The sequence below is a fragment of the Callithrix jacchus genome, chromosome 3 (assembly GCF_049354715.1).
Source record: "Callithrix jacchus isolate 240 chromosome 3, calJac240_pri, whole genome shotgun sequence".
Taxonomy (NCBI): Eukaryota; Metazoa; Chordata; class Mammalia; order Primates; family Cebidae; genus Callithrix; species Callithrix jacchus.
This window is the reverse complement of record NC_133504.1, coordinates 179,953,147-179,966,178: the sequence shown is the minus strand read 5'-3', so window position 1 is coordinate 179,966,178 and position 13,032 is coordinate 179,953,147. Positions and strand designations below refer to the sequence as shown.

At 40.1% G+C, this 13,032-nt stretch overlaps 1 long non-coding RNA gene across 1 annotated transcript in view; it reads left to right on the top strand.

Moving 5' to 3' along the window:
* Window positions 1-10,438, top strand: part of LOC118152347 (uncharacterized) — a 28,156-nt gene extending 17,718 nt beyond the window's left edge. The window contains exons 3-4 of the long non-coding RNA XR_013533197.1: window positions 6,192-6,279; window positions 10,311-10,438. This is a non-coding gene — a long non-coding RNA (uncharacterized LOC118152347). The remainder of the gene's footprint in view (window positions 1-6,191; window positions 6,280-10,310) is intronic.
* The last annotated feature ends 2,594 nt before the right edge of the window (window positions 10,439-13,032 follow it).

Sequence of the window (13,032 nt, the reverse complement as noted above, 5' to 3'; positions counted from 1 at the left end):
AAAAATAGCATAAGGCATAGTATAGTGAAGGTGTGGCCTGGGGAGCTAAAAGATAATGTTAGGCTGATATGGGTTTGAGTTCCAACCCATCACTTGTTAGCTGTAAAACCTCAAGCGAGTTTCTCAGTCTTTCTGACACCCCTGAATAATAGAGATTTTTAGCTGAAAAATGAGAATCGCAATGCAGATAATACTGTAGAGATTTTGTAAGAATTAGAGAACATCACACATGTAATTATCACAGTGCCTAGTATATAACTTATGTGGATTTCAGTCTACCTATTTGCTTAAATTCTTTCCTTGGGAGTCACAGTGTCTTTCTTTGCATATGAACATATCTTAAACACATTAACATATCTTTTGCCATCTCCATTCCCACTTCTTACTCTTCTGTTACACAGCCTGAGCATCAATTATTGATCATATAACTGGGTGTGCACCCTCTTCCCGTCTAAAGTCCCTTCTCTCTCTTAAAGTGGAAGCACAGACTGAAAAACATAGCACCTATTTGGGACTGATGCATGTTGTGCTAACTCAAAGGCTAGCTCTCTCATGTATGGTGATGCATAAAGTGATTTTCCTCCCCAACACAGAGGATCCAGGATGCTCAAATCAGTCTCAGACTGTTGCCCCATGGGCACAAAGCAAGAATACAGTGGACTGGAGACCCATTGTAAATACAGCACTATTTTTCTTCTCTGCTCTAGAAATGAACCCAATAGGCACTTCTTTGTCAAACCTTATAGGAAAATCTTTCCTGAAAGAAGAGCCCTTTCTCAAATTTTTTATCCAGAATTACAGAGCTGTAATTATCTTAATGGTTTCTCAAGATGAATAGAAGGACTTAGACTCCGGAACAACTGTGTTGCTTGAATCTGTTAGCCCGTATTAAAGATGGAGAATTTTAAATGGGCATTTTAGAGTAATGCTTGATCACTCATTCTTATGAGGCAAACACCTTCATTGAGTGTCAGCACCTGCTTGCAGGATGTATTTTAGCAGAATAAATGTTACCTGTGAAGGTGCTCAGAAAAAATTAGTGTCACATGCACACTTGTCTCAACTTCCTGGTCCAGCATTCGCCTCATGATCGCTCTTCATATATGTTAATGCTCCAGTCAAACTAAACTAGTTGTTCTCTTTCACAACTTCTGATTTCTTTCATTTGTGGGTTACTGATGCACTTGTCTTAGCTTAGAATGCCTTTTGTGCCCATCGATGCTTGTTCAGTGCGACTTGTCCATCATGAGTCATCTCAAATCCTACCATTTCCAAGGAGTTTCTTTCTCAGCATAGAAGAAATCATTTCTTCTTTCTCCAAATGTCCCTGATACTTTTTCCTGAACTTCTCTTAAGGCACTTAACCCTCCTAAAGTGTAAGCTCCTTGAGGCCTGGACTTGCATCTTAACATCTGGGTATTTTGCATCTTTGAGAGGCAACATAGCAGAAGGTTAAAGACATGGGGTCTGGGGTCAGGCTCCTGGATACATTCTGGGCTGTACTGCTAACCAGTTGTGTGATCTTAGACAATTCCTGGCACATTATAATCATTCAACAATGTAAGTGTTAACTGTTTATATTCTTCATAACACACAGGAAAGTGCATGGTATATCCATCCTGTGCTCAGTAAATGTTTATTGAATGAATAAATAAAAAGGCAAATGATAAGTAGTTCATCCTTGAATGTTTGTTGAACGAACAGATGAATGAATAAGTTAATGGATTTGGAAGAACATTTCTCAAGCACATTTCTTTTTGCAGAACCAAAAGAAGTTCCACTGCTGTTATGCTGAAACTACTCTCTCCTGAATTCACTGTCCCCTTAAATACTCTTCCCTCAGAACCAGCTACCAACAAGATGATATGGCTTGTACAGTATTCTATTTTTATTTGTTTAAGAGTGATTATGCTAAAGGGCTGCTTCAAATATTTGCAGATTGAAGAAAGAGGTTTACTTTGCTTGCCTGTGAATAGGGTTGGTTTCTCTAGAAGAGCTGAATGGAAGCACCTTCACCACTCTATAACAATGGCATTTCTGAGTGGGGAAGTTGAAATTCAGTAACATCTCCAAGCATCATGGCTCTTCTTTCAAAATGAACTTTGAGGCTGCTAACCCTGCATGATGTAGGCTACAGGACACTCCACTCCCTCCCTGTTCTCATCAAACAAGAGACATTGCACAAGCTGGAGGGGCAGCTGGATCACAGTTTATGCTGCCCCCAGGATACAGCTTTCATCCTAATGGTGCTTATTCAGCTGTGGGGATGCTTTGCTATCTAGCTGATATTTGAAAAAGTGCAAAAGTCCATTTGAAAACACAACCAAATCCTCCTTTTGAGATAGGGACCTTGTGTGGGGGTGGGGAGGAAAACGATGAGAAAATTTTCCATCTTATTTTCTGATATTCTTTGCTTTGTGGGTGAATACTTACAGAGATGCCTGCAGGTGGTTTTCCAAAGCCCGTTTCTGATCAAAGTCAATAAAGCTCTTTCTCTATGTAGGAAGGAAGCTCTCTTTTAGACTACTTTCTTATGTAGATAAGTCATCTAAAATCACACAGACACGGGTCCTTATCTGTCAGGGTCTGGTAGCAACACTAATGGTGTTTTTTAAATCCAATAAACATGAGTTTTTTGAAACGTTATTTCTGTGGTGTCAGACACTGAGACAGCTGTAAGTTAGGGATAGAGGGATTCAGAGGAAAAACAAACAGCTGTCCTTTCTTTTTTTGTGTGTGTTCCTACTATGTGCCAGGTACAGTAACTTTTGTGTAATAGTAATGAGAAAAAGAAAATTAAAAATTATTTCCATTCTCTAGAAATGTAGAAATGGAAACTCTAAAAAGTGAAATAATTTGCCCAAGATCATTCAGGAAGGTATTCAGTGTTTTAGCTGAGCTTTCTGATATTGGCCTCTAGAGAGGAGTCGAATAAAGAAGAAAGGGCACCTTGGGAAAAATTATTGGTATAATAAAAGCAGGGTGTGGTGGTGTGGAGACAGGAGGGCTAGAGCAGGTTCTGCAAAGACCTTTGCGCATTGTCATTTGAACCATTATGAGAGAGAAGCTTGGATTGGAAGGTAAGCTTGATACGATGAAGCAAAGTTTGAAATACCAAGCTATGCCAATGAAATTCATTCTTAAACACCTGGATTTTTCCTGTCAACAACTGTAATATAGATTAATTATAGGTAAGACTGAGTTAATAAAGATAATCAATCAAATAAGCCATCAGTGATTTTTGTTGTGTTTCTCCATTATAAAACCAATGCATACTCATTATAAACATTTTGGGAAGTGTCAAAAGAAAAATAGAAAGAAAAAAAATGACCTTTGAGTTATTTCTCAGTGCAGCTACTATGCACCATTTGGTTTCTTTTCTTTACATCCTTTTTTCCTTTGCTTCTAAATGCTTGCTTTGTTTGGTTTACATAATTATCATTATATTGTAAATAAAACTAGTACCACTTTTCACTTACTATTGTAAGATATAACTTTTTTTTACATGCTATAAGATCTTTAGAACTCTACGACACTTAATATAAACAAGTGTTTAGAGTTGGATATTTAGTTGTTTTGTACTTTTCACACCTGATCAATAACATTTTGATAAAAATCTTTGTGCTTAAAGATTTTCTGTAAGATGAATTTCTAGGATGCTGCTACCAAATGAAAGGTCACATGTACTTTTTAGTTCTTTTGCCGTAAAACCAACTCAAGTGTTTTGTTTTAGAGTAGCAACAAGTTGTCTGGTTATCTGCTAGGCTGACTCAAGAATCTTCATTCTAGTGAGATCTCTAAAACCAATATGAAGTCTCATAAAGTGTTGGTGATGAGGAATGTTAAGAACTTGCCTCGCGTTTCTTTATCAAAGTAAAGAAACATGACTTTCAGAGCTGGAAGGACCCTCAGAAAAACATGGGTTCTTGGCCCAAAGCTGCAGATGGGCAAAGCACTTTACAGAGCAGGCAGCAAAGGCCAGGACAAAGCATGGATCGAGTAAATGGCAGAGCAGTTTCTAGATCTCTAAAATCACTTCTGAGTCATTTCTAATATAAAAGTTCTATGGTACCAAGGCCAGTCTTTCGGCTCTGTCTGCTTAGAGCTGGAATGCTTAGCATTTGATACAGCCCCATTTACAGGAGTCAACATACTCGCTCAAATAAATCAATCAATTCAGAGACAGCGTTCCATCAGAATTCCCATGGGAAGAGTTTGGTTTGCACCATGTTTGATAGGTTTGTTTTCTCACATATCCTACTCCCAGTGTACCAAAAAATTTAGCTACTTACTCAACAAATATTCCTCCCTCTTCAAACTTTCCAAGCCTTTCTTGGGGAGATTACAGCCTCCCTCTATTCAGTTCTTACTAATCCAATTAAAGTATCCCACTTATGACCAATAAGATATGAGGGGAACCTTATATCTTCTGGGTAGCTTTTGGGAATACTTTACTTGTTCATAAAAATTGTTACATGAAAAAGATACCTGCTTTTGCCGAATGTTTTTGTGACTGCACATGGTGCCTGGAACTGCAGCAGCAACCTTGTGATTTAGAAGAGCTCGAGGATTTTGGAGTAGAATAATGAGAAAAAGAAAACAAGTTCCAAATGATGTCTTTGTGTTGATAAATTAAGTCTGAAGCCTCCTTGCACGTCTTGTTATGTGACAGAGTTATCCCTCATTGTTTAAATGAGTCTATATCAAGCTTTCTGTTATTTAAAGTTCAAAGCATCTTTACTGCTATAATACATATGAATGAAATCCTCAATCATGGTGCCACCTCATCTGGATTGCCAGGGCACTGCATTAGTAGTTGCTGCTTTGGACAGGTTAAAAAATGCTCAGCTTTGCTCTCATTGCCGCAAGGAAATCTTTCTTATCCTCTGCCTACCCTTTCTACTCCATTTGGTTTGGATGTTGCTCCTCTGAGCTTTCATGCTAACCTCTTTAGTTTTACTGTATTAATGTTGTTTCTGTCTTCCCACTAAGCCTTGAGTTCTTTGAGGACAGCAGCTGTTTTAGTCATCTCAGTAGCTCCACACTTAGAATTCAAAATAGGAAACAAAATAAATAGTTGGTCAGATTGCTGTAACTCTTATTTTTCATTAAGGTATTAAGTGGTGAGGGAATGTGTTCTCTTACCGGGTCCACAGGGGGCGTAGTTTTAAGGGAAAGAACTTCCCAGCGCCATGCCTCCCTCCCATGCCTCTCCATCCGGGTGATTTAGCGGTTTGTGTTTTAATTTTCGCTGGCGTGGGAAAAAAAAAAAATGAAAAGTCAGTCACTCCAGTGGAAGGTTAAAGGAATTCCTTTCATTGGCTAGGGGGCTTGGAGAAGGGGGGAATTCCTACCAGGTTAGAAGTCCAGGTCTCCCTCTTCCGGGTGGACTTCCCCTTCTGGGGTCCCCTTCCACTCTCGTGGAAGCTGCTTTTCCTCTCCTGGATTCCATACTTGGGTCCCCTTCCACACTCTTCGTGGAAGCCTTTTTCTCTCTTATCTTTTTCACTTTCTCTGCCTAAATAAATCACTCTTCTGCAAAACGTTTTGGGGTCTGGTATCTACCAGTGTACCACACCTGGGGTGGTCCCTTCTCCCATTCTTGGGTGAGTGGGAGACAAGGAGTCTGGAGAAACATCCTCTCAGGGGAGCTAAGCACTCCCCTGCACCCCAAAACCCGGCAATAGTGGCACGTGTGTTCATATAATTTTTATTAGAATTCGGTGCTTTTACCCACTCATATGCCTGCTGTATTGTCTTTTCCTATCTCATTCACATGAGATAGCATGTCACACAAATGTAAACCAAACGTAGTTGACATGAAACTCCTGTGCCCCAAGGAAGACTTAAAACTGCTTGGAGTATCTAGTCTTCCTGGAAGGATAATTTGAAGAGTGTGTGGGTCACTGAAAGCATGAGAGCGATGCCTGCTCATTCTGCTGAATGACTTCTCATTATGCTACTGGCCACAAGGTGTCCATCTTTCAGTAGGAAGAACGCATAGCTTCTGGAGAGTGTGTCTGCAGCCACCCCCAGCTCAAGGGACTTTGAGAAGTTGCTTAAGGATTGTGTAGGTGGCTTGAGACTCTATCCAAAGGATTAGGAATGTGTGATCTATAATAGTTATTCAATGACTAAGCTGCCAGCATCACAAGGCCTGCAGATGACTAATAATTGTTCTCATTCTACAGTGTGTGGTTTGCAAAACAAAGCAAGCAAGGCCTCAGCTCTTTTGTCCTGTGACTCATTCCTGTAAAATGAGTACCCTGGGCTCCAGAGGTAAGGTGCAGAGAAACACCAGGAATACTAGCTGGTATTTTTCATTTTTCTCCCTGCCTGCTCTATCCACCTATCTCTCTAGTACTTTTGGGGCCACACTTCCACTTGAAAGCCTTGAGGGGAGACTGTGCTGTGCAGTGCTTAAGAATCCAACTTTTAATTCTAACACAGAGGTTGGCATCCAGACTCCCTCATTACAAGGCCTGTGGTCCTGGGCAAAGGACTTAGCTTCTCTGAGCTCCAGTGGTTCTCATTCTTAGGTGGAGATAATGAAAAAAGTTATAGAATTGTTATGGAAACTAATGGATATAAAGTGCTTAGTATACTACCTTGGTGCAGACTAAGAGCCCAAGAAATGGTAATTATTATTAATATAAACTACAAAGTTTTCCTCAGGCTGTCTGCAAAGAGTGAAATAGCTGTACGATTTGGGGACTTTTTAAAAAACTTCTCTAATCTTTTGTTTACTCATCTTAAATACCAATTACAATAATCTCTACCTTGCAGTTTTGTAGGCGAAGTAGAGCAGGATATGGCAAAGTGTCTGGCATACTGTAGTTCCTTTACACACACACACACACACACGCACACACACACACACACATATATATTTTTTCTTTTTCTTTTTATGGTTGTTGGAAGATTTCCTTCATGTGTTAAAATTTCTGAAGTAGCTTTTTCGGGTCTTCATGGTAGAAGATGTTAGTTCTTCAGCACTAACCCTAGAAGATTGAGTCCTAAACACTGGCATATATGCTGGGTATTTATCTACCTTGGAAGAAAAAAGAGGTTTGGGGTTTCGGAAAATAGCAGAGGCCTGGACACTGTTGACATGCATTACTCTGAATAGGGTGTGGCCAGTTGCAATCCCACAGATGCCAGACCACGGGCAGTACAATTTAGAGGTAACATAGACAAGGTAATGACAACAGGGCCCATTCCCAAATGTTCTGGGCCAGGAACTTCGATAGTGTGCTTATTTAAGGGTAGAGAGGAGATGGAGCTCCTCCCTAACGACATCCAGTGGGCTTCCTGCCATTTTGCCCACTGGGGGCTCACAGATGGACTTTACTTGATTTCGACTAATAAAATGATGTGGCATTTTGTGGATGCTAATGTGGAAATAAGTTCAAATTGAGTATATCTATAAGCAACAAGTAAGCTAGGGCTTAATCAGTAAGGCTTAATAAATGATAGCTAATATTATTCTTATTCTCTCTCAAAGAGAGATAGGGTTTAAGGCATTAAACTTAAGAGTGCCGATTTTGGAGTCAGAAGCAAGAATATCATTGTTGTCCCTGTAAGTTACTGTCTTCGTTCTCTTAGGCAAGTCATCAAACCCTCCCTTTCTTCATCTATATGGTTCAGATATTAATAATCTCTTTCATAGAATGTGGTTGGTCATAAGAGTTAAATGATGGAATTATGTCTAGCTTGTATAATTGATTGATAGTTAATATTAACGCCTTCATAATTGTATAGTAGCTGTTGCGGGAAGCTTTGTGCTTTTCCCATTACAGTTCCCAAAGATCAGTGTAGAAAGGTAAGAGTTCAGGACCATCAATTCCAGCCCTATCATGCTTATTAACATTCACTCTAGAGGATTCTGGGATGCTTTACGGTGAATATGGAGGCTTAGAAAACCATCTTTTGCGAATAGCCATGCATTTTCATGTTGATGATCCTGACATGAAAAGCTCTGCATGGTTGGAAGTGACCAAGGACAAAGGTAGGGTGATATGACATTTTGAAAAACATTTGAGGCAAGAGTTTTTCTTTGGAAGTAGTGGTAGAATGAAAAAAGTAGTAAAAATTCTGGTAATATAGAAATATTGCAGTTTCATCTATAATGCCCTTTGGAGATGTAAATTATTCTTTTAGCAAAATAAATCATTTGTCATAAACTTTTTTTCTTTAAAGATCTAAAGTCTTGGAATGGGATGAAGAGAGAAACTTCTAAACATTTGGAGGAAGTTTTTCTTTTTCTAATTTATTGAGAGTGAAAAAAAAATCTTCTTTAAAAACATCTGCCATATTTTGTTTTGGAAAACCCTGCAGTTAGTGCAGGCTAATATTACATCTCTTTTTTCGGTTTTCTTTACAGTTCAGCTAAATTCAGTATATTTCATTTCAACTTAATTCAGTATAAACTAACTTATTATTATTGACTATGTGTTTGTACCTAGTCTTAACCAAGTTAAGACACAAAACAATGGCACGGCCTCATATTTCCCTGGGTATTCTGAGTGCTTGTGGCAACGGAGAGAATCTCAGTTACAATTGGGTAACACTGAGGTTATCTCAGTTCACATAAGCACTCGGAATGCCCAGGGAACCCCCTACAGGTGCAAGTGGGAAGGGCCCAATTGCAGAATTCTGCCATTCTTCTTACTCCACTTGATATTCTCATTCATTCTCTAATAGTTTTTCAAAGGAAGAGAAAATTGAAGACATAAAAGAAAATTGAGTGTCATGGAAAAATGTTAAAATCTATATTTTAGTGAAAGAAGTCAGGTTGCAGATCTATCTATCTATCTATCTATCTATCTATCTATCTATCTATATGGTATGTTCCACATTTTGTATGTGTGAAGGAGAATAGTAACCATGACTTATTCTGTCATCTCAGCTTTGACTCCAGTGCCCAAACTAAACAATAAGTTCCCAAATTCTCTCAGTTTCTAAAACGGTGTGCTAAGCCACCAATTAAGCACTTGTAAAGGAGATATCACAGAGCTGGTTCTCTCAGCATCAGCTCATCATCCACCTCCATATAAAGGTGCTGAGAATTGATAGGACATTGGATATCTGGGAAAATGCTCTGGGGAGAATTACTAGAGGCAAATACTTCCTTCTCACTACAGTATAAGCAAAGTGTACCAGTCAACTATCGCCATAGTAATGCTGTGTAACAAATAATCTTCTAATCTTATTGTTATTAAAATAAACATTTATTTTCATAAAGTTGCAGGCAGGTTGCAGTTTGGAAGATCCAAGCTGAGCTCTTCTTGGCAGCTCTAGTTCAGACTATGGTTTGGTCAGGCTTGTTTGTAGCAGCAGATTGGGTTTCCATCTGTGTCTTGTATCTTGTTTTTCTGGAACCAGCAATTGCCCAGGACATGATTTTATAGTGGTTGCAAAAATACAAGAATTAGCTGAAAGATGTAGTGGCTCTTAAGATCTTCACCTAGAATCGGCACGATGTTGCTTCTTTCCATAATTCATTGCCAAAACAAGTCATGTTGCTTGCTCTACATCAGTGAGAGTGGAGAAATAAACTCTACCATGTGGGGAAGATGTATTTACTAAATGACAATTTGCCAAAGAAAACTAACTAGAGAACTTAATATGCTTCTCTTGGTATTTGGGGAACATAGCACCAGTACCTTATCTTGGATTGAAAATGTTTATAGAGGACGATGTTGAGAAGTTATTATAGTTGTAGATTTAATTGGTCTAAGATTAATGTGTGATCCTGGTAAGCCAGGATTGAACTTTATGGAAGGGAGCTAGTCATGGGCTGCAGTGTAAAAGTTTTCTGAGAGGATACTATCCGGAGAGATGAAGTAACAAAATGAGATAATGTGTAAGTAGAAAGGAAGGGCAAGGACTGAAAGACTGTTGTGCATGACCAGCTACTGCAAGCACTGAAGCAGAAGGAATTGGTTCTTCTTTGTCAAGAAGTATATATAAAGAGTATTTCTATTGGATGCTCTTTATAACTGAGTATCAATTAGGGCTCAATCAGAGAAGCAGAACCAAGACAGTGTGGCGATTCCTCAAGGCCTTAGAAATAGAAATTCCATTTGACCCAGCAATCCCATTACTGGGTATATATCCAAAAGACTATAAATCGTTCTACTATAAGGACACATGCACACGAATGTTCATTGCAGCACTGTTTACAATAGCAAAGACCTGGAATCAACCCAAATGCCCATTGATGATAGACTGGATTGGGAAAATGTGGCACATATACACCATGGAATATTATGCAGCAATCAGAAATGATGAGTTTGTGTCGTTTGTAGGGACATGGATGAATCTGGAGAACATCATTCTCAGCAAACTGACACAAGAACAGAAAATGAAACACCGCATATTCTCGCTCATAGGCGGGTGATGAAAAATGAGAACACATGGACACAGTGAGGGAAGTACTAAACACTGGGGTCTATTGGGGGGAAAAGGGGAGGGCCAGTGGGAGGGGGAGGTGGGAGGGATAGCCTGGGGAGAAATGCCAAATGTGGGTGAAGGGGAGAAAGGAAGCAAAATACACTGCCATGTGTGTACCTATGCAACTGTCTTGCATGTTCTGCACATGTACCCCAAAACCTAAAATGCAATAAAAAATTAAAAAAAAAAAGAAATTAGATCTTACACTGTTATGGGAGCTGGTGAGGATGTCATGCAGGGCTGATGGTCTGTGTCTGATGTTGAGCCTGAAGTCACTATAGGTCACCCAAGACAGCAGCTGAGAGGGGAGATGGACAGCTGAGTTGGGAGAACAAGGGCACACCATGAGCGATACTGGATTCCAGAAAAACAAGCTGAAGCATTTGTGTCTCTCACCCACTGCCTCCAACCTTAATAATAATGGGAAAGCAGGTACTTTTCACATGTAGATGCACATTCACCTGGCCCTGGGCTTGAATAAGCTGAAGGAAGAGATCCAGGGAGAACTGGAAGAGCTCCAAGCTCAGGACCTGCCCCAAAATAAGAACATAGCCCAGGAGCTGCGAGCCCAGGTCCTGCCCCACCCAGCAATGCAGTCTAGGACCTGTAAGCCTATGTGCTGCCCTGTGCCAGGATCATAAGCTGGCAAATCAGTGAGCGCCATATGCATGAACTGCTAGTATCTGGTTCCCTACACCAAACTGAAAGATACTGAGCATCCTGCTTCTTCACTATGGTCTTTTTTATCTTGTGTACATTTTTCTTATAGCTTCTTCAACCTGGAACCTCAATGGAGATGAAACTCTAGGAACTGAGTTCCTGCTTAGCTAAGCTGACATGTTACAAAGACACCATGCCCTCTAATGTTTTTAGAGAGTTCTAAACAACAGTTAGAAAGTGAGGGACAATATGGATTGAGAAAGCAAGTGAGAGTGAAGAAATCTGCCTTGAAACCATGATATCCTTTCTTGCTCAGGTTCCCAGCCTAAGGCACATATATGCTATGGAGTGGAGAAGAGTTAAGTTGGATGAGAGATAGTATGAACTTTGTTATATGTGAAAGTGAATAGAGAAATGATGGAAATTGCATGAGATTTCATGCAAGTGCTGAGAAGTGTCACCCTTAAATTATGAGATTCAGAAAATATTATTAAGTACAGAACTTATTCAAGTGCAAAACTTGAGGCTCACAACCCAGGAAACAGATTCCAAAGGAATTGGTCAGTGTTCCCAAGTAGATAATTAAGGCTTTCACTCACATAGGCAGAGATGGAGAAACTTAACAGAGTCACACTCTTTTTCTTATAAGACCAATACATACTTTATAGCGATTTCATTGCTTACAGGTTCCTACATTCCAAGGTAGATTGTTTAACATTCCATAAGGAAGGGTAATAGATTCCTGGGGGTCCTATCTCTCATGCCTTTTGGTCTTTCCTAATCTTCTATAGTGCAGGAATAAGTAAGGGAGTGAATCTATAATTGGAGAAGCAGAAGTTGCAGCTGTATGCTACATGACCCAGGCCACATAGCCACATTCCTCTCAAGGCTCAAAATAATATAAAGTTCCACCAGGTTTAAGTTTAAATTATTCAATTTCACAGAAGGGAGGATCACAAGATCAAGAAAGGAAGGCAGGGTATGAAAAAATAAAGTAGCTTTTGGCTATATTTTACTTTGACTGGATTTTAAATATTGTCTATGTATATGCAGGTGTGTGTGTATGTGTGTGTGTGTGTGTGTGTGTGTGTGTGATATGTGTGTATTTTGGGTTTATTGAAGCATATAAACTTGCTGAGCTGCAAACATCAAAGGATTTTTCCTCTAGTTGTGGTTCCTAATAATACTGTATTAAATCTCTCACTCATAGTGTAGCAGATTTCGAAATTTCCCATTCCCCTTGGTTGCACAAGTTCTTCTGTCTTAAGAAACTAGTTCATCTTTTCCTCTCACTCCAGTGCTATCTGAGCTTGCAGCTTGGGGGAGGTGGGTGGGAGGGGTCCCATCTTCTCTTTACCCTTCCTCCTGTATCCTTTCTCTGGGAATGGTCCTTCTCACCCCCTCATATAGAGATAGGTGCTGTAGTGTGTGTGGGTGAGTGGAGGAGAAAGAGGTCAAGGTCGGGCATTGCTTATTTAACTCACGGCAGGCACAGTGCACTTTGTTAGTGGATTTGTTTCTCTGGCTCACACTGAAGGACCTTATGGCCCTCTCTGGTAGGTTACCATCTCTGTGGCTCCCTCCTGGTCAGTGCATGGTCATCTTGCTCAGCTCCCTCCCAACTGCAGAAGATCTAACTCCAGATCCCAACCCTCCCTCAGATGCCTCCCTGGGGATCATTCACAGCCTCCTGCTGCTTGGTTCCTCTTCCTTGCCAGTCCACATACTGGTGTGAGTCTCTTCTTCAGTGTCCACTTGACCTCCAGAAAGTGGGTGCCTCTCTGCCATGACAGCTAAAGGAACAGGCTGCTCCATGGACGCCCTCTCTCTGCCCTGCTCTCTCAATGAGGCTCTAGTTTACTACTTAAGTGGGAACAGAGGAAATCAATGAGGCTAGGTTCTAATCAGATGCTCAGT